Source organism: Cryptomeria japonica, chromosome 2 (genome assembly GCF_030272615.1).
Source record: "Cryptomeria japonica chromosome 2, Sugi_1.0, whole genome shotgun sequence".
Classification (NCBI taxonomy): Eukaryota; Viridiplantae; Streptophyta; class Pinopsida; order Cupressales; family Cupressaceae; genus Cryptomeria; species Cryptomeria japonica.
In genome coordinates, this window is record NC_081406.1 from 671,695,384 (window position 1) to 671,719,044 (window position 23,661).

Sequence of the window (23,661 nt, forward strand, 5' to 3'; positions counted from 1 at the left end):
CCAATCCAAGGGCGAAGCAAAATTCTATCTCGGGAAGCATGCCATAGAGTAAAATCTTCAACCTACAGTGACTATTCTGAAACCCGAAATTGCACAGAAAGCTAGGAAAAGGAAGACCAAAACTCACCAAAACTTGGACAATGATGGAAAAGACACCCCCCAATTATTTGACACTATCAAATTTGAGTTTTGTACCTCGTAAAACGTGCTTTGGAGACAAAAATGACACTTTTTAGGCAAAAATTTGTAGGGGTTGTCAAATTTTTGAGAATACAAAAATGAGGACAACGAGATTGAAGAACAATGTTGCATAACTTGTGTCAGTTTCAGATGTTTTGGTGTGTTTTCTTAAGTGATTATGTTGCTGGTTGTGGTGTGTGCTAAAGGTGTTTTTTGCTCGTGGCTCCCTTTGTGCTTGACATGTAGTTTTGGGTATCGGCTCCATCTCTTTCTATGCCTTGGGCGATATAGTTCACCATTTTGCGGATCTTGAAAAGTTGATTTGGATTTTATGTAGCAATTCGAACTTCCCAACAAAGTCGTCCTCTTTTCTCGACTGCCTCGGGTTGTGTGTTGAATGTTTGTGGTGTTTGTGGTGCAGGTTTGAGGTTCTATTTGTGTTCTCTATGTTATATCTTTCATTTGCTTTTGGTTTGGTGCAATTTGGAGTTGATTTGGGGAAGTTGTGGGCATTTTAGTGTGTTCGTAGCTTGTTGGTCTGCGCATTTTTAGTGTGCTATTGTTAATTTCAGAATTTGTAGTTGGTTGTGTAAAGAGCTTTCTTGGTGTGCCTGAGCTTGTGGTGTTGGGAGTTGATTTTGGGGTGTGTAAGTTCATTGGTGTGGAAAGAAGGAACTTGGTTATTATTTACAATTGTTGGTTCTCCATTCTTTACTTCTAGGATTCATATTGTTATGTTGGTAGTAGTACTAACAGTAGTTCCTATTGTTCTTTCTTGTCCCACTGCATAAGTGGAAGAGGCTGGCTATGCCGCCTATCTTGGAATAGTGATTTCTCTTAGTTTGTAATCCATATTATACATTGTAAGCTAGTTAGTAGTACTAACAACCATCTGATTGGATTATTGCTTAAGTCCCACTGCATAAATGGAAGAGGTTGGCTTTGCCACCTACTTTGAATATTGTAATATTGTCCTCCTACTGCATAAGCAGTAGAGTTGATTTGTAATCTCATTTTTAGTCCTCTCGCTGAATAAGTGGTGGAGTTGATTGCTATTTCATTTTTAGTCCTCCCGTTGCATAAACGGTAGCGTGATTGTTCTTCAATTTCTTGTATTATCCTTGGTTGCTTTACCGCCAAGTGATCTTCAGGTATTCTCCATATCTCGCTGAAAAGTGGAAGGGGTTGGCTTGCCGCCTAGATATTGTAAGCAATTTTCAATTATTGGCATCTAACGATCCCCTCAACACTGTATGCTCTCACCCTCCCAGATTGGGCTCTCAGTGATCAAAAAGTGGAAGGGTTACTTTCAACAGCATTTGTTTTTCATTTTCTAACCATAACAAGTGTTGTGTTGAATGTAATTGTGGAAAAAAATTGGGAAAATATTAAGGGGGATATTACAGTATGTCTTGGTGAAAGAGTGTAATGTCTCCACTTTGAAATATCATTTAATAATGAATAATAATAAAATTAAAATACAAAATAATTAAAATATAAATTAAATTTAAATATAAAAGAATGTAATTAAATATAATTAAAATTTGATTAAAGTTAATGAATGATCAAAAGGCGTGAAATGATAAGTTGTAACTCCCCCAAATATGAGGTATAAAAGGGAATGGAGAACTCATTTGCAGGGGGGATAATTTGGGAATCAGAAGTGCAAATCTGATTGTGAAAGGTTGTGTCCCTTTCAAAGGGCAAAAATAATGAAGAGTTGCAGATGGATATACCCTCATGTGCACCAAACGGATAAGTAATCTCACCTTACAGTTGAATGATTATGAGTTACAAGCTGATTTTTATGTGGTCAATATGGGTGCAGTGGATGTAGTCTTGGGCAAGAAATGGCTCCAAGACATTGGAATTTTCACCCTCAACGTACCTAAACTGGAAATGAAGTTTGAACTGAAGAACAAGACTTATGTGTTGAGGGGAATTGCGGATGGGAGCTTGCATTCTATTTGTCTTTGTAGAGAGGAGAGCAAGATGATAGAGCATGGGATCATTCAGGAGGGGTTCCCGTTTGCTCAAGACTCTAGCAATTTAGAATGGTATGATTTCGATCAACATAGAGGTGTTGTTCAATTTGTGAACAATCCCTTGTTTGAGATAGACGCTACTTGGTCATGTGATAATCCACTCTTTGAGATAGATGTTGATCCCTCTTACGACCACAGTCCCGAGGTGAGCATGGATTGTAGTGTTTGGAATCCTAGCAGTGCATTGGGTTTTCAAACAGGACTCACATAGGAGTTTTCAATAGTGTACATGGTGAGAAGTGCATACAGTTTCACATTTGACCCTCATGTACGTGATTTGTTTCAGATGCGCAGTTCAGTGGTTCATGTGATGGACAGTTTGTATGGCAACATACCTTGTGCCAAATCTAGTAGCAACCAAGATCACTGTTATGAGTTGCCTCCACTTGAGACTCTTACTCTAGTGACATCAGATGGCGAGGATGAGTTGATTCAGCAGGTTCCGCTTGATGTGCCAGTGTTATAGGAGTCATTTGGTGACAGCAGGGACATTGCATGAGTCTTCACTTGGGATCCAAGTGGAGTCTAATTGTCGTCAAGATTGCTTGGGGACAAGCAATTTCAAGAGGGGTGGACTGTGATGTCCCCTTCCCGTGACATCAAATATTCAATGGGATTAGCCTATTATTGACCCTCGTAGGCTAATAAGATTGGATAGAGGGTCCTTTGAGGGATGCAACTTCTCCAGTGGTCAGAGTTTTGTAGGTTTGGCTTTTGTTTGACTTCTTTCGGACTCTGTATGTTCAACTTACTATTTATAGTAAGTCGGGATTTGATAGAGGGACCCTTACTAATTTTAGTAAGGCATTTGGTCATGTGCAGCTTCATCTGATTGGTCCCTGGTTCAGACGGTGTTCAGAAATGTGGAATAATCTTGAAGATATTAATGTTTATTTAGTTTAAATAAACATTAATGATTAATATTTTATACTGTAAAGTCAATGTTATAACTTAATGAAGGGACATTTCATCATGAGTGGGGGCCATATTATTTAATTACTTGTTGCACATAAACCAAAGTTGTGCATTTAATGATGAGTTTAAAAGATTATTTCATTTAATGTCATTAAATGACATTTAATGCCTTATTGGAGAGAACCGAACCTTCATGGGGAAAATATATATAGCTTTGAAAAGAAAACAGAAGGTATTGATTATTCTGCATTCGAACTTGTTGAATTTACTGAGAGGAAGAAACAAGGGTTTCAACCTTCTGCACTTTGAAGAGTGAAAATTCTTAAGAGTTTAAGCATCTGAGGTGCTGGAATAAGCACTGATATTTGCTTCTGAGAGTAATTCCATTTAGGGTAGTTGTGCAAAAATTGTGAATGATTCCATTGTTTTCTAACCCTAGCAAGGGATTGAATCTACAAATCAATATCACGCTTATGAGGAGGATATTCTACAATTTCCAACAGTATTAATTAAGGTCGTACTAAAATTACAGCAGGCGATACATACCCTGGTCGTACAAGATGCAGGAGGTTTGATCTATGTCTTGTGGGCCCTAATAAATTCTGAAATTGTGTGCAAAGGGGGCGTTGAGAGGTGTAGCTACAAAACACACCATTATTTGGCAAATTCGGAAACAATTGAAGGTGGCATGAATTATCTAAGCTAGTTGTATAGGTTCAACAAGTGTATTCTCCATCAGCAAAATACAATCTGCCAACTTATATCTTAATTCCAGGTATGAGCAAAGTATATAGTTCTGAAAAAAATCATAAATAACAATTGATTATGGGTTAAATGATATCAATGTTTGTAATACCATGTCTAGGGTTCCTAAATTGAATTAAATTGTCAATTAGTTGTTGTCTATACTTGTCTTGGATTTTATTTTTCATGGTTCTATTCACAGTTGGCACTATTCAATTCAAAAAACCCTAAGAAGAATCAACACAATTCAAGACATTACACATTCAAAACAAAGGTTTGAATTGGTGGAGACACAGGGGTTCCTACAGTGGTCTCCAATCCGCAACTATTAATCCCTCAAGATGGCTTGATTCAAGCCTCAAACTTCACCGATTTAGCACCAATGGAACCCCTGTTTGAAGTCCCCTCTGAAAGCCAAATTCACTAGATACTTCACCGATTCAGATGGTTGCAACACTGAAGATTTTCCTATTCTTCAATGCTCGATGAAGACTGAAACCCTTGGTCTCTGCTCTCAAAATAAAATGCCAAACAATAATGAATCGAACTTCTTCTTGTTGAACATATATAATCCTCAAGAAGTTCGATTATCTTCCATAAAGCACTTTAATAACATTAAATGTTATAATATTAAATTGGCAACATTAAATACAATAATGACCTCGAGTTAAGTGCACATAATTAATTAATATTTTGGCCTCTTTTTATGATGCCTAGACCCTCAAATTAACTCACTTAAGTTATAATATAAAATCATATTATAACTTTATAATGTAAGCTCATAACCAAATAAACATTAATATCTCCTTAATTACTCAACATTTTTGCACATCGTCTAAATAGGGAGCTAACATGAGGAAAATGCATATGACCATACCCCCTTTACTAAAAATAGCAGGGGTCCATCTCTAACATCCCAAGACTTACTAAAAATAGTAAGTAGAGAAAACGATGTCTGAATGATGCCAAACGAAGACCAAACTGAAGCACTCTAAACACTGGAGATGATACAAATCCTCGGGAGACCCTCTAACCATCCTCATTAGCCTATGAGGGTCAGGATGATAGGCTAATCCTCACTGAAGAACTGATGTCAACAAGAAGGGGACATCACAAAAAGGGAGAGGAGAACTCATTTGAAGGGGGGATAATTTGGGAATTAGAAGTGCAAATCTGATTGTGAAAGGTTGTGTCCCTTTCAAAGGGCAAAAATAATGAAGAGTTGCACTCTTTCAAAGGCTACTAATGGTGAAAGGGTGTGTCTCTTGCCAAAGGGAATATGTGATGAAGAGGTGTGACCTCTCCCTCACATTAAGTGATATAAAGGAAAGAATCAAAAGCATCCAATGACATCACCATGGATCAGATCATATCAAAATTGTTATTAAGTTATAGGAAATAGCATCCTTGTTCTTGGTGGTATGAATGTGAATGTGTTTAATATGTATGCTTAATATATGAAGCATGATAATGTTCTTATGTAGAATTTACTAGTAATATTAATATAGACTGCAATATGTATGACAGTCATACTTAATTTCATATACATTCATAGTACAACAAGATATTGATTGCATATTTATAGTCCCAAGCTCTTAACCAGTTCTAATTCATTTTTCCTAAGGAGGGGTGTGATGTTGTTAGGGAGAGGCAAAGTAAAACCATCTCATGATAGATGAGCCCTAAGGGTGAAAGAACTCATACTCCTGAAATCTAGGTTGCGGGCCCCAAGGGTGAATGGACTGAGGTTTCGATAATCTTTGTTGCATTAGGGAGATGGTATCATCGTGCCCTAGACAAGCAAGTCTCCCATTCAGGATTAGAAATTAGAAAGGGATTAAGATTTGGCCTGAATAAGGACAATGCCTAACTGTACTATGAGCAACCCTAGTCATTAATTCTTAATTATTGTAACATCGTAGGTAGTGTTGGTGCCCAAAACCACAGATTGGAAAACCCAAAGACTTGCCAACTCCTTAGGAAATCCAATCAGCCTTGGCCAACGAACAGGGATGGTCGAAGACCAAATCCCTCTGCACTTCAGGTTCCACAAGACCTAGGCGGGTGTACCCTTCCCTCTCAAGCACAAGAGAGTTATTTAAATGTGGATTTAAGCCTCTAAGCAAGTTTACACAACTGGCAAATTAGCGTTCTGCAACTATGCTATATCATGTGCTTTAGCTGAATACTTTGAAAACTGAAAACTAAATATGAATAAAAGTGTATGTTAAAGATATTGTATATTGAAAATGAAATGCTTTCAGGACTTGAATGAAATCTGCAAGGATTAGTTCAAATAGGATATGGAAGAATGTTTCCCTGTAAGGACCTTATGCATACAAATCAAAATCTCATAAATAAATAACAGACCAGTGCCTCTATCCAGGAATATGCACGATACTTTGTGGACAAATAATTCAATTAAACTCCTGAGACAGTTTTCAGGCAACTTGTAACACAAGACTATCAATACAGAGGTTCCATTAAGTGCTATAAGAACATGAAGAAGCCAATCTTATATTCAATTATAACAGCTTGTGGTGGCACACTGTATTAAACCCTTTATCGGATTTATCAAGAGGACAAAATGAAATTCATCAACACAAAAGTATACACGAATTCTGGAATTGAAACAATGAATCTTGTATATTAATTTTTGGAGAGTGAATGCATACAATAGCTACACTTATAGATACTCCATTACATAGTGATTGCTCAAAATGATACTTCCATTCCTACAAACTTCTCCAATACAGACATCCCATAGCCCCTACTGGCAGCCTGACAGATTGTGAATTGTCTCTCTTCTTTTTTAATTGAAAAAGAATCCCTATAAATACCTGATCCAAAAGACATATGTGAAAGGACACACCCTTTCGCATACATGAGGGAGTTACAGACAGTTGTTTTTCCAAAGGACACACCGTTTGGTTTACAGAGATAATTACATTTGAATCCCTAAAATACACACTAAATAAAGCTTTAATAATATATCCTTTATCCTCCGCTTTGATAATACTTCCTGTAAATATTCAATATCTCCTGCACATAAAATAAACCAATCAAATCCCTTATTAATTAAAGATTAAATATATTTCACTTTTGATTAGGCAATAATCATTTTACCCTATGTAAAATACTTATTTACAATAATTCACTTATTTAAAATACTACTTGCATAAGTATATCAAGATGCTATAAATATCAAAATGCCTTTCGCAAGTAATAATTAGAAATATTATATCACAAAAAAATGTCAAAATGTAATCTTGGATGAAGAATACTCCCTTTTAATGTTTGCCCAAGAATTTTAGCTTTCTGCACATAAAACAACATTGTAATAAATATTTATCCTTTAATTAATCTCTTAATAAATAAAATTCACCCTAAAGTATTTAATTTAGTGATTGAGGAAAAAATAATTTACAAGAGAGTAAAAACGGTAATAACAATATCAAAAATTAATTTTCTTCATTATTACATTTCACACCTTTTAACATATTTTTCAAAATAAGATCCATTTATATGAAATAACATTTTACCCTAATATATGTATTTTACCAATGTTTTACAATAAAAATAATGTATTTAAATCACATATTTCAAAATGTATTTCCACATTTCAAGATTACTTTAATAAATTTAAATCTTATGAAAATATTTGCAAATTATTATCCATAGTAATTTACCCTAATAAACATTTTCAAATAATACAATAGAGCAATTGGTAAAAGGGGAGGGTAGGTATGGGTAGTTAGGAAGGTTGGGTTGAGAGGTTGAGTGTTCAACTCCCTCTCCCTGCCCTTTTGTAAAAATATATTTTATTTTTAAATCATTTATATGCAAAATATAATCACATTGCAAAAGATATTCTTGGGTAAGATATACTCCCTGTAGAATAATTTTTTGATTGTCCAACCCGGATAATTTTAGGTTCCACCAGGTAGTAATGTATGTTTCCCTTTGGGAATTGACAACGTATAAATATGGGACATTACAATTGGTATCATAGCTTTGATCCTCCCATCGTGTAGGGTAAAGATGAATCAATAAATCTAACATGTGTATTTGTGTGTATGCTTTGTGTTTGAACTAATGTATTTCCAACATGTCTATCATGTTAGCACAAGTGACCATAACCAAAATAATGAAAGAAACATCTCTTGGTATAGACTTCCAATTCCTAAACCATCTTAGAGTGTATAGAAGAAGCTAATTACTCCCAAAGGTTGATCTGGGGAACCCTCAAAATTAGTAGATGACTCAGTTTAAGAAAATTAAAACTGACATTGCTTGAGGACAAGCAATATTAGGTGGGGTAGACTATAATGCCCCCACTTTGAAATATAATTTAATAATGAATAATACTAATAAAATTAAAATACAAAAGAATAAAAAATAAAAATTAAATTACAATATAAAATAATATAATTAAAATTTGATTAAAGTTAATGAATAGTCAAAAGGCATGAAATGATAAGTTGTGACTCCCCAAATATGTGGTATAAAAGGGAGAGGAGAACTCATTTGAAGGAAGGATAATTTAGGAATCAAAAGTGTAGATCTGATTTAAATAAGTGCAAATCTTATTGTGAAAGGTTGTGTCCCTTTCAAAGGGCAGAAATAATGAAGAGTTGCACTCTTTCAAAGGGTGCTAATGGTGAAAGGGTGTGTCTCTTGCCAAAGGGAATACATGATGAAGAGGTGTGATCTCTCCCTCACATTGAGAGATATAAAGGAAAGGAATCAAAAGCATCCAGCGACATCACCATGGATCATATCAGATTAAAATTGTTATTAAGTTACAGACATTAACATCCTTGTTCTTGGTGGTATGCATGGGGATGTGCTTAATATATGAAGCTTGATAATGTTCTTATCCAAAATTTAATAGTAATATTAATATAGACTGCAATATGTATGAGAGTCGTACTTAATTTCATATACATTCATAATACAACAAGATAATGACATATTTATAGTCCCAAGCTCTTAACCAATTCTAATTCCTTTTTCCCGAGAATGGGTGTGATGCTATTAAGGAGAGGCGGAGTAAAATCATCTCTTGATAGATGAGCCCCGAGGGTGAAAGAACTCATGATCCTGAAATTTGGGCTATGGGCCCCAAGGGTGAATGAAATAAGGTTTCGGTAATCTGGGTTGCATTAGGGAGATGGTACCATCATGCCCTAGACAAGAAAGTATCCCATTCAGGATTAAAAATTAGACGGGGATTAAGATTAGGCCTGAATAAGGACAATGCCTAACTATACTATGAGCAACCCTAGTCATTAATTTGTAATTATTGTGACATGGTAGGTAGTAATGTATGTTTCCTCTTGGGAATTGGCAACCTATAAATAGGGGACATTACAAAGAGTTTGCAAAGGGTTGTTTTGTACCCTTAGAAACCTTGGGATCTTTGTATGGGGCAACTCTTGTTATAGTAAGGATTTGTTGACTATAATACTCGGGACTCAAACCAAAGGCAAGGAGATGTAGTGGGGTGGTCATTTTGTTCCATCTCTTCACAATGATTTGTTGTAGTTCTTTGAATAATGTTTCCTCGGGATCTTACTCTTTTTCATTTATGGTGACTTTCATCTTCTCAATCATTGAGTCAACGTCATCATATACCTCACCCAAACAAGGCCTATCCATGTCAATATAATGGATCATGCTCAATATAGGCTCAATGAAACTCAAGAGATGCTTAATACAATGTCACCAAGTGTCATCTAGTATCATTCTCTTATTGTTTCTTTCCCTTTTATTGCTAGATTGTCTCCATGTGCTCTAATTAGGGCTAATTAATATGTTAGATGGTGTCTCATGTACCTTCACAATTCGTCTCAATACAAGTGTGTTAGAGGCAAAATAGGTGTCAACAACCTATTTCAAAATCAAAATAAGAAAAAAATTAAATTTAAATTAAATTAAAAAGCTTACTAAACATATTTATTATTTAAGTAAATTTAAAATTAACTAACCTTCAACAACTCCAATCTTGAGAGTTGTCTAAATATGTCCTGTGACATATGGTGGTTGGCGATGAACATTTGGATCTCCTCGGCATCAGCATACACCCGTTTGATCCATTCAACTTTGTTGCCTATTTTTTGCAGCATTTTGATTGAGTGAGTGGACAACACATTGTCCAAAATATGTGTGAATAGCGCTCCTCAACCAATAACCCAACAACCCTATAGTTTTTGTCTATTACAACTTAAACAACATTTCAAGGAATGGCTTGGCAAAGAATGTTAGCAATAAATGGACCGTCCTTCACCCGCTCTTCACAATCCACCGCTCTAAAAAAAATTGCCCCTTTAGGGGACACACCAATAACACTAATCAATGGATGATTTCTTGCATCTTTTCATCCATCGGTATCGATGGACACCTCTATTTCGACCCATGAATCCTTGATGGGCTCCAAGGAGTCCTCTACATGTTTCGCCTCTCTATCCAATAAGGAAGTATGCACCTTGCCCTTGAACATCTTTGAAGCCTCATTAATTGATCTCACAAAATTTTGCCAATAAGGTGAGCGAACAACATTAAATGAGCATAGATACTCTAGCTATGTCTTGCTTGGTAATATTTCTAGCCTCATTGTGAAACGTCATTTCTAACTGTCCCTTTGCTCTCTTTTGTGTCACAAGTTGTTCTTGAGGTATAGACAAGATTGGATGACCCTTTGTAGGTTCATGATTGGAAGGTGATGGAGAGGCCTTCGATCCTTTCTTAGTCTTTGCCAAAGGATGAGCAATACAACCAATAGCTATTTTCCTTGTTGCTTCATCTACTTTTTCTTGCTCTTCAATATATGCCAATTGTTACCCTCCATATTTTTGCCTGCACTATGTCTCCCGGGACCTCAAAATAAGGAGTGTTCATTTAGTCAAGGCTTGTGTAAGTCTTTGTTTTTGTCTTATTGAAGTTTTGCTTGAACTGAACCTTTCGGTTGAACCTCTACAAAGTTCAAAGTTCGAGTTCAACCGGAGCGGGTTGTATCGCAGCTTTAGTTTTTATGAGTGTAAGGTCTTTGTAATTTTTGGTCATTGAATTTGAACTTTGAACCTTCTTTGGTTCAAGGTTCAAAGGTTCAAAGGTTCAACGCGCAGCTAAACATGAAGACAACGTGATAAATGAAGCATATCATGGGCAAAGTCTATAATTTTGAACCTTCTGATTGAACCCTGCAGGTTCAAGGTCCGCAAGTTTAGGTTCAAGGTTCAAGGTAGGTAGGTTCAAGGTTCGCAGGTTCAAAGTTCAAGAGGTTCAAATTCAGGGTTCAGAGATTCATCAGATTAAACAGATGCGGGTTCAGAGTGTGTGAGTTCAAAATTCAGCGAGTTCAATAATCCAATAACATTGGCATGTATATTGTTTGTAGTTTTCAATACAACCCATAACCACGAATTTTTCGAGTCTTTATTTTTAGACAGAAAAATCGGTTTCTGTGTGGGGGGAATAACTCTCAATTCAACTGTTGGATCGCGCTGACGTTTTGATATGTTTTATAAAACCTCGTTTTCTAAATCCTCACTGGAGTGATTGGCAAAATGTTATCGCATTCACAAGTTATTGATCTCTGAATACAGGTCTATAAAAAATTCTGAGAAAAAATGTATTATGAGAAGCTCAAGGTGGGGACTCTTTTGAAATGGAGATCCAGATAATAATTTATCCTGGAGATATAAAATATATGTCCACCCGTCAACACATAATTAGATATGTTTAATTTAAATTTTCTACAAATATTTCTTAGAAAGGAATGGAGGATAAAAGATTTGAATCTAAAAAAAAGAAGAGTTGTCAGGAAGAAGATAAAAGATAAAAGAAAAGATTAATTAATAATCTTTTCAAGAATTAGTTATTGATAACTAAAAGTCTCTTTAAAAAAAAGAGAGACTATATATATGTAATGAAAGAAAAGAGGAAGGCTTCTTTTTTTTTTCTTCTTGGTCTACTGTAAAAAAAGAGGGGGCAACGTTGTTTTCTGGACTGCACAGTTTTATTTTTCAGAAATGTTGAGTCTGTGAGCCCACATTTTGGCATTGATGGAATGAAGAAGATTTTGTTGATCTATTCATTTTTCAATGTTTCTCTTGTGATTACAATGAGCTTTGTTTCTCTTGTGATTACCTTTCATTGTCTTTTCTACTACATTAAATTGTGTATGCATTTAATTCTGAAATTTTGATTTTAGAAATAATTTGTATGTTGGAGAGAAATATGTTGTTAGCTCTTTGTCTAGGTATTCTGATCCCCCTTGTCCTTTGAGACATGAGAGAGACTCGATCAAAGTCCAGGGCATTTTGATTCTATTGGAAAGGATATTTCTTGGGTGTGGGTAATTAAACTATGTTTTAGTTATCTTCATTCACTTTATTATAAATCAGTTTTTCACATCTACTTTTATGGTTATGGGTAGATGTTAGTTTTCCTTTATTGCTTTTTGGTTAAAAGCATATTCAGAAAATATACATTTTTATCCAACGAAGGAAGCTATACCTTCATATCAAAATTCATAGAGCACTTGCACTCACCATTGCAAGTGACTCAACTATTGCTTCTTGTTTTTGTCTTTCAATTTGAGCATTTGGGAGTCATTTTTGAAAGGTATTTAAGAAGGAAAAATTTGTTAACCAACACCAATACGTTTTCCTTTGCAAGAAGGCCTTTACCTTTTGGCATGTTTGGACAAAATTTGATGGCTTGCTAAGGGATAAAGCACAAATGTGCTTTCTCTTGATTGTATGAGCTCTTATATCGTGCTTTTCAAATCCAAACAAAACCTCCTCCACCTAGAAGTTGTTCTACCATTTCCACATATTTGAAAAGGGGAGAGTGTGGGTCTATTTTAAACCAAGGATTGGTTCTAAGAGGGAGAAGCACTTGCCATTTTAATACCTATATAGGAATAGCACAAGAGCCAACTTCAAGCATTCAACAATCAATCCTCAACTCTTTTTGACCAATGGAAAGCGAAAAAGAAAGTTCAACAATAGAGAAAAATGGTTTTGTTTTTCATTCAAATTGAGCATAAATGAAATAGGTTTTAACTTGTCATTTTCAGTGGTCAAATTAGGGGTAGGGGATCAAAAATTGTCTTCTTGATAAAAAAAACACTTCAAAAGTTTTTAAAAAAATTAAACCCTTAAAATTTTGCCCAAGTTCGCTGGAAGAGGCTAGCATTCTTCGGGGTTCGTCGAGGATCAACAGGACCAAACCCAAAGGTTGTGGATCTTACCCTAACCCGTAGTGAACCAAACCCGGACTCTGACCCAGTTTGAACAACCAGGGGTTCCACTAAAGGACCTGTTGTGACATATTCTCACATTGCCCCATTGCAAATGGAGAACCCCTCTTTTTGTTGAATAAGCCAAGTCTTTTACAGTCTGTGTCATCTCCCGACCCTAAGGAATGAGTTGTAAGGTCTTATTAGTCTGGATATTGATCTCTGAAAGTAATGAAATGACTATGCAAGGAATAGATTCTTAAGGAATATACAACCTAGACATGATACAGTCTTAATATAGTCATCAAGTCAAGAATTAGGGTTCTGATGTATTGAGAATTGCATTGTGCTTATTGCTTTATCCTTCGAACTTTGTATTTTGCTAACTATGAACTCGATTGATACTTGTATTTCACAATATTTCCTTGTCTTTTTCAAGTACATTGCGGGGAGCAGGACTTTGGATGCTGAAAGGAGGACATCATTGAGTGGATGATATCATCATCCAAGTTAGAGATTGTGGTGATAGAACAAAGAATTCACGTGCAGAGGAATGGAATGATGGATATTTGGCTAAGTGTCGGGATAACCCTGATAATTGATATGAAGAAAAGAGAAACACCCAAATTTTGGCTAAGTTTGAAAGCAATGTATTGTCTATTTTAGGATTTGTATCCTTCAAACTTAGAAATGAGGTTAGTAGCCTAGGGCATTGTGAAATCTGAACGAAGCATTGAAAAGAGAACCCTTCACAAAAGCTACCAGTGAAATTTTTGAGCAAATTCTGAGGACTTAGTATTTTTAGTAAGCCTATTTTTAGTTTCACTACGGCCCGGATTGGCCTAATTCTGCATTTAGACAAACTTACTATTTTAACAGTGTCTATTTTTAGTAAGGGTCACTTTGTCCCGTTTCGCGCTAATTTGGTGTTTGGAAAAACTCACTATTTTTAGCAAGTCTATTTTTGGAAAGCCTATATCTGGAAACTCGCAAGACACTAATGACGGAGTGCTTCTGAATATCCAATTCTAAATCCAGAAAAGTTGAAAAGCAAGTACACAATCAAAATTTGGCTGTTTGGAATTCTTTTTGAAATGGCAAAGGCACGAAAAGTCTATTCTTGGGCATGAAGAAATTCATCCTTCACTGAAAATTCCTTCACTACCTCAAAATTGTGCTCAAGGACAAGAGGAGAGTGCATTCCTTAGTTAGGGAGGTTTTTCCTAGGCAAAATTCCTCCAATACCCCAAAATTGCGCTCAAGGACAAGAGGAGAGCCCATTTCCTTGGTTAAGGAGGATTTTCCATTGACCTTGGCAAAATTCCTCCATTACCTCAAAATTGCACTCAAGGACAAGAGGAGAGCACATTTTCTTTGTCAAGGAGGATCTTTCCTCCCTATCAAAATTCCTCCTTCACCTCAAATTTACACCCAGGATAGGGAAAGGAACACATTTCACTAGCAGTGAAGGATTTTTCGAAAATGTCAAAATTCCTCCTTCCATGCCAAAATGCGCCCAAGTATGCAGAATTCTAGGAAAGTGAAAAATTGACTAAGTGTTGAGAATTCCTCTCCTTCGAACTCCAAACTAGACAAAATTCTTGAAAGATGGAAAAAGTGGTTGAATGTCAAAAAATTCCTATTTCAGGACAAAGCACACACGAGCATTCACATAATAGGAAATGGTAGAACTTCAAAAGGAAAGAAATTTTTCCTTCTTTGGGGTTGATATGCTCTCAGGAATTACTCAGAAACAAAAAAGATCATGAATTTTTTTCAAAGGCAAAGATATCCTTCAGTTCCTCCCAAATGCGCCCAAGCACTTTCAAGGCATAAACAAGATGAAAATTCACTAAGGAAAAATTCCTTTTTTCCCTTCCAAATTCACCCAAGTATCCAGAGAGGCAAGAAATGATGAAATTTTACTAAGTTTGGGAAGAATCCTTTGTGTCATTTCTTGTGCACCCAAGCAATAAGACTTCTCCCCCATGGAGAATTGGCGCCCAAACATGGAGAATCCTTCCATCTATCTCAAATGTGTAATGTTCCCTTGTCAATGTACGATAGGGTTGTGAAGGTATGGGGTGTGACCGTACGTTGAGGGTGAGGGTGTACGGTGGAGGTGAGGTTGCAGGTGAAGGTGCTATGTACGGTGAGGGTGTGGAACTATACGATGTAGGTGTGGGTGTACGACGGGGAGGTACTGTGATGATGTACGGTGGGGTGAGATATATGGTGCGAAAGTATGGTGATGATGTACGGGTGGAGGTGAGATGTATGGTGGGGGTGAGGTCTATGATCGATATGTATGATGAGGGTGAGAAGTACGGTGAGGATGTACGGTGAGGGTGAGAGGGTGTGCAGTGAAGGGGTTGATCTTCCATAAGTAATGAACTCTAAATATTGGGAATCCTTTATGCATGTAAATCAGATTAACAGATATGCAACTGGAGAAAGTAAACAATGATGAGATTCAAGATTTGCCATATCCAGAACAAGTACATAGAACAGAATAGGGTGAGGGGTGAATCTCACTGAAACTACAGATACCAAATAGGGAGGGTCTTTCCCCTCCGAAATGGCAGATAACAGAACTCCAATAGGAATTCGCACAATAGAGAAAAATACAAAAATTCGCATACCAACACAAATGACAGACTCGGCCATAAATATGGGCTCCGGGAACTTTCCTGAAGGGTTACAAATGGGCCGACGCAACCAAACTAAAACTTGACTAATCTAATTAAATAAAGGGCCCAAAAGATTTGTTATTACATTTGGGGCCTTACACAATAAAGTTTAAATTTATTATTTAATTATATTGGGAACATCACAGTCCTCCTGGGCCAAGAATTGCTTGCCCTCAAGCAATTGCAAACTTGGATGCTCCAAAATTTGCTCGCCTTCCCAGGTGGCATCCTCGATGGGTAGATTCTTCCAGTGCACAAGGAACTCCTTGACTATGCGTGATCTCAGTCTCTTTTCTCTGACATCGATGATCTCCGTCAGCTCCAGAATTAGTTTCCCTTCTTCGTCGATGGGTGGCAAATCCTTGGACACTGTGACGTGCTGCCCAACGACCTTCTTGAGACATGACACGTGAAAAACATTGTGAATACGACTCCCCTCAGGAAGCTCCAACTCCTAGGCAACTTTGCCCACCCTCCGAACCACCCTGTAGGGTTCATAGAAACACGGCTTCAGCTTCTCCTTACCACTTGTCTTCAAGGAGGATTGTATGTATGGTTGTAGTCGGAGGTATACCAGATCACCCACCTCAAAATTTCGCTCAACTCGGTGTCGGTCGGCATACATCTTTTGTTTGTTCTGAGCCCTCTATAGGTTATCTTTGAGAGATGTCAAGATGTCTAAACTCTCCTGAAGCCAATCTTTGGCCCTCGGTGCACGACTATCTCCCAATGCCAGATCAACAAATGAAGAAGGTTCATAACCGTACAGTGCTTTGAAGGGTGGCATGCCTATCGACATGTGATAGGTGGTGTTGTAACAATGTTCACCCAAATGTAACCAGCGAACCCAAGCCTTCTGTTGAGCTGAGACGTAGTTCCTAAGATAACCCTCCAGCCATCTGTTCACAATCTCAGTCTGTCCTTCTGTCTACGGATGGTAGCTCATACCCCCTGGGCGCTAATGATGTAACCCAAGTACAGGACCTCGGTCATTTCAAATTCACATTTGGACCTTTTGGCATACAATGATTGCGATTTCATAATCCCCAATACTTCATCCAAATATCCCAGATGTTCCTCACAAGTCTTGTTGTAGATGAGTGTCATCGAAGAATACCAATAGGAACTTACACAGTTGCTTGTTGAAGATGTGGTTCATGCAGGATTGAAAAGTGGTCGGAGCATTGGTTGATCCAAACGGCATGACCAAGAACTCATAGTGTCCGTAATGGCAACAAAAGGTTGTCTTTTCCACATCTTGCTCCCTCATACAGATCTGATGGTAATAGGAGCAGAGATCAATTTTAGAGAAACAGACTGCGCCATCTAGTTCGTCCAGCAGCTCATCAATCCTGGAAATGGGGTATCTACTCTTGATAGTCTTCTTGTTCAGTGCACGATAGTCAACACACATTCTGAGAGTTTTGTCCTTCTTCTTCACCAGTACCGCCGAGGACACAAAGGGGATAGAGCTGGGCCGGATCCATCCTTTATCGAGGAGTTCCTGGATTGTTTTCTCTATCTTTTCTTTGAACTTCTTCGAGTGGTGGTAGGGTGTGGTGATAACGGGTTTTTCTCCTTCCCCCAACTCGATGGTGTGCTCAAACCCTTGGTTTGGGGGTATACCAGGTGGAATATCAATGAAGACCAAACTATGTCTATCCAAAACTGACTGAAGTTCCTCATCCTGGTAGTAAGTCGGATGCCCTTCACAGGTTTTGTCGAGATCAAGCAATGTGCTGCTCAGACTACTTCATCATGTCTGAAGATGGCTTCCATCCGTTTGGCGGAAATCTCCCTTGGGCCGCCATTCGACATTCCTCTGAGAACCACCTTCCTGTCATCCACCTCAAATGAGAACTCCATCCTTTTGAAGCTTTGTGTGTACTGGTCGAGGGTCTCCATCCATTGAATGCCCAATATGACATCTATGTCATCCAGATCTACTACAAAGAAATTGTCGGTCACTGTGTAATTTCCCATGGTGATGCTCAGTTGTGGAACCAGGTGAGTGCATGATAGGAGATTGCCTCCTGCCACCTTGACATCGAACCCTTCATGCTCCTTTGTACACAAACCCCTTCGGGTGACGAGTGATGAGTTTATGAAGTTGAGTGAGGCCCCACTGTCAAGCATAACCAAGACTCGTTGTCCTTGGAGTGTACCACGTACCCTAAATACATTGCACCTTGGGGTACCCGCCAGGTGGCAATGACGCCTCCCCTCCATACCAATGTCGAGATTCTCTCCACCAGGCTGGTTTCTTGGGCAGATTCTTCCCTTGGTGGTTCACTTTCCTCAGGCTCCTCTTCTCCATCAGACATCACTTCAATATAGTGAATCTTTCCTTTGCCCAAACATCAATGTCCTGGTTCCCATGGCTCCTTGCAGGTGAAGCAAAGCTTCTTCCTTCTATGTTCTTGTTTTGTGGCTTCATCAAGAAATGACCTCTTCGGAAAGGGTTTACTATCCTTCTCCTTCAGAACGAAAGGTGGTTTGGTATGTGCAAAATTTCTGGAAGAGGAAGATGTTGACATGCTACGGGACTTTTTTATTGCTTCCGTGAGCGTGCTAGGGTTGAACCCTTTCACCCAACCTTTCAGAAGTTACATCAATCCGTCCATGAACAAGATCACCAATCTCCGCTCTGAGATGTCTGTTACGAACACGGATAGTCTTTGGAACTCTGTGATGTAACTGTCCACAGGTCCCTATTGTTTTAGTTATGTCAACTCCTTGAAATTGAGTTCTGGATCCTTCACGTCAAACCGATCTATGAGCTTCTCCGTGAATTCGGCATAGCAAGTTATCTGGTCATGGTCGAGATTGATCATTTCATGATGCCACCATTCGTGCGCGACTCCTTCCAAGTGAAGTGCTGCAAACTTGATAGCTTCATCTTCAGGCATCGGGCTGAGTTGGAAGTAGGTATCTGCTTTTTGAACCCAAGCTCGTGCCGAGGTTGCTCCGGTCCCATCAAAGGATGACAAGTTGATCTTGCCAACCTTCCGCTTGATGTCATTGTTATAGTGTCCATGATAGCTCCGACTTTTGCCGCCCAAGTATTTCATCTGGAGCTCAGCATAATCCTTGAAGGATATGTCCCCCTCGAGATTTTCATCCCTCCAATCTTGGTTCAACTGTGCTTGCATCTCCTGAAAGGTGGGTTCTTGCTCCCTGTGTGGCGCTTCTAATTTCTGAGGAAAAGTCGGTATTAGCGGCCGTGAATGTGAGAGTTGGATGTTTGACCTTCCAGTGACTGAATCATCACCCTGCCCATTCTATTCTCCATTCGTTTTTCCCAAGGCCAATTGTCATAAGGTTTCCTCCATGATTTGTTGGTGTTGCTCCCCTCTGGTTATGCTGTCGTTGAGTTGAGCTTGGCTTCTAGTTAGCTCCCTTAATAGTGCCATGACTTCTCTTGCAAGATCCTATGGTTCCCCCATTCAGTCAACCGAATAGTACCTCCTAGTGTACACTTGCATCCACTACACGACAGGCTGGCAAGATCACTAGCTCTGATACCACTGTAATGTTCCCTTGTCAATGTACGGTAGAGTTGTGAAGGTACAATGTGTGACCGTACGTTGAGGGTGAGGGTGTATGGTGGAGGTGAGGTTGCAGGTGAAGGTACTATGTATGGTGAGGGTGTGGAACCGTACGATGTAGGTGAGGGTGTATGACGGGGAGGTACGGTGGGAATGTATGGTGATGATGTACGGTGGAGGTGAGACATACGGTGGGGGTGAGGTGTATGGTCGATATGTACGGTGAGGGTGAGGGGTACGGTGAGGATGTACAGTCGATATGTATGGTGAGGGTGAGGGTGAGAGGGTGTGCAGTGAAGGGGTTGATCTTCTGTAAGTAATGAACTTTGAATATTGGGAATCCTTTATGCATGTAAATAAAATTAACAGATAAGCAACTGGAGAAAGTAAACAATGATGAGATTCAAGATTTGCCAGATCTGGAACAAGTATGCAAAACAGAATAGGGTGAGGGGTGAATCTCACCGAAACTGCAAATACCAAATAGGGAGGGTCTTTCACCTTCGAAATGGCGGATAACAGAACTCCAACAGGAATTCGCACAATAGAGAACAATACCAAAATTCGCATACCAACACAAATGACAGATGGTCATAAATATGGGCTTCGGGAACTTTCCCGAATGGTTACAAACGGGCCGACACGACCAAGCTAAAACCTAACTAATCTAATTAAATAAAGGGCCCGAAAGATTTGTTATTACATTTGGGGCCTTACACAATAAATTATTTAAATTTATTATTTAATTATATCGGCAACATCACAAAATGCGCCCATAGAAGAAAAGTGCTTGGAGACATAAATTGAAGTTCTTAAAGAGATATTTTGATAAAACATGGCATTCTTGACAAGTCGAAAAATGATAAACATCAAGAATTCATCTATCCAATCCAAAGACAACATCAGGACGTCAAGAGGCACAAAGATCCAAGATGAGCAGATCTAGTTTATGATATTCAAGTTTAAGAAGAAATCCAATCTCAAGAAGTTTATGGATGAGGAATTCCAATTCTAGAGAATGTCAGTTGAAAGACCTCAAGATTCAAACAAGTATAGATGAGAAGAATTTACAACTATCTTGAATTTCCTCTGGAACTCCAAGATCCCAGCCAGGAAAGAACAAGGAGGAAGAATTCCAGTTCCAAACATTCAAGGAAGGCATTCAAAGTTCTTGAGATCCAGTTCAAGTATGAAAGACTTCAAGAATGACAGAATCGTCAACAAGGAAAGATATTCCAAGAAAGTGAATTCCCAAGCAAGTACATGGAAGGAAGAAAATGATCAAGGAAAGATAATTTCAGAAAACGTTTATCAAAGTTAGAACCTTGGTCTCAAAATGATGCAAAATGGAATATTCCTCGTAATGAGTCACCAAGTCCACATGGTGTCCAACATGTTGAGGTGGTGCCCCATCATCTTCTCTGGCCAATCACATGTTTCCAAACTATCATGACCAAATTCAATGCATTTGCCACCAAGGCAAGGGATAGTGGGCTTGTTATTTTGGGCGAGAACCTATTAAATGCTTGATGGAGTGGCAATTCATTTTATGCATAGTGGATGCCTTACTTAAAATAATGGGTCATTTAATGGAAAGTGGGCACGATGCCTTATTTATTACCAGAACCACTACTTGGTGTCACAAATGGTTCATTTTTTGTCAAACCCTAATCAGGGTTTTGCATCTTGTAATCTCAACCCTTGATCTCAAATCAATCTTGGTCATTCATTTGTGGGGGAATCTCTATAAAAGGCCTTGCCTTCTCAATTATAATTCATTAGATAGTCAACTCATTAGAAGCAGATAGCTCTTGGTCCTTAGGGTAGTAGAGTAGGAGAAGGAGAAGACATTGTTGCAAGACTTGGAGAAATAAAATTTGATTTCATTGAAGCTATGGTGGATTCATGTTTATTTCAACTTGTTACATGGTGTCCTTCCAATTTCTCAATTGTTAGATGAAGTACTTTGGTTTTAATGGAGAATGTGACAATGTTTGATGAATTTCAATGATTCATACTTTTTGCACTTAGATGATTTCTATTTGCAATGTAAAGATAGTTTGAGCCTTTTTTATATGGATGCTTAACTTTGATCATTGAATTTACATTGTTTGTTATGATGGTGTTTGTTATGATATGAAAATTCTTTGCATAACCCTTGGAAAATTGCACCAGTCATGTGGAGCTGTTGCTAAGCTTGGCGAAGCAAAACATGGTTTATTTGGAATTCGCCCATTAGAGCACTATCCATTGATAGCATTGTTCTTAGGAGTAGATTTATATCTTTCTAACCATTTCCCCTTTAATTTCAATTCATTTCATTTGTGTCCATTCGAAGAAGCATCACGAGATTGCAATATCTGATGAAGAAGTTTCAGCCAACATTGCAAAGGAAGTGAAGAATGATTCAAACGTAAGTCCCTTTGTGTTGCCAACATATCACAATGGCCATTGAGCTTATCCACACAGCAAGACTTGACAAAGAAGAACCTTGGAGTCACTTGTATGATCTTTTGCAATCTTAGCATACAAGGGATTTTGCTCAAGAGAAGATAAGATACCTTAGTATTTTATTGTGTGTTGGTGTGGTAATAAAACACCCATCAACAAGACCCAATATCATAAGTTTAATATGACAATTCACCAATAAGATGGTGTGATTAACCTAATCCACTTAGGTCAAGAACGGGAGTTCAATTTGGTGAAAGATATAATAAAGGTCTCTTTTATGGGCAGGCATTTTGTAATGCAACACGATCTTGTAGAGCTCAAAGTCTTGGAGGATGACAATGGTATTTGGTAATAATTCCTCTTTAAATTTTAAGTGAAACTCATCTTGTTGAAATGATGACCCAAAAATCTCAGCTTTTCCAATTGCTCAAGAGATGAGCTCTACATATCCATTTTAACCATCTATTCAGAATGAACTAGCTAACACTTTTTGAAAGGTTGATCAGTAATAAATTCTAATCACGTTTTATAACAGCACCTCTCAGATAAAGTAATATCAATTCTACCTAATAAATAATGATAATATGTCAAGGCTAATCCTCAAAGTATGTTTGCTTGCGTCAAATGATAATTTTCCTTTTAAGGTTGCTACTACAAATTTTTTAATATGTTCAGCTTCAACTTCAAGAGCTTTACCAAAATTGTCTATATGGTATGTTATTATTTAAAGTTGATACATATTCACTGGTTAGAAATGCTTGGAGTTCTATTCTCAATATCTACTAAAAATGGAAATTGATTTCAATGCACGCTTCTTATTTTCTATTTAGGAAGAAACAATATAGGTAATCACTTTTCACCACACGAACACTTTTTTGAAGCTCTATTTTTGTGCATGCTGCTGAATTCATAATTTTTTTGTGTATGTTACCAAATTCATAAAAAAATATTGTCCTTGACATTAGAGAGTTTTTTAGTTCATAGGGAACTTGCTTCTCCCTAAGAGGGTTGAAAAATACCATAGACATCTTTGGTCATCCCAAGGACAACCAAACGCCCCTTACCATCTGCCCATTTTTGGTCGAACCAATGGGGCAGGGACAACCCAAGTGATATTTATGTGGTGTTTCCACGTCTCTAAAACATGAAAGCTATACAATTAGCACATATTGGAAGAGTTTTCTTTTAATATCTGAGGTAATTATATCAATAAATATAATCATGAAAGGTGTGTGCGGGAAAAGTAGGGGGTTGAAACTTGAATTTCAGTTTCTGGACAAGTCCACACACCAATGGGACTCTTGGTGCAAGTTATGGAGTTATATTGAATAACTCAACTTCCCAAGGAACGTTCCATTGTTCTCTATCTCACAAGACCCCTCAAGCCAATGCCTTTGTTCTCAGATCACTGAGCAAAGTGACTTAAGGATGACAACCATGAGAACGAGGGATGTTGATCAACTTAACATGAATGCATTCCTAGTTATGCATGATATTAAATCTAATATGAATTAAACTAGCATGTATATGATAATAAGATGAAAGATTAGTAAACTCTATCCTAACATGATATACTAGTCTAATATGAGAATGCAATGATAATAGAAATGCTTCCTAAAATGATTATCAAGATGATTTCTATTCAAAAGAGGCTAAATGTTTGATTTAAAAATGATTTTAGATTAGATGTTTAATAAAATGTCTATAAGTTTGATACTAAAGACTTGGATCTGAAAATGGAGGAATGAGGGCTCTATTTATAGGAAAAACAAGGCAATGGATGGTCAGCATTGGATAATCCTATCAAGGGTCAGGATTGAAAGTTATCAATCTATGTTTAA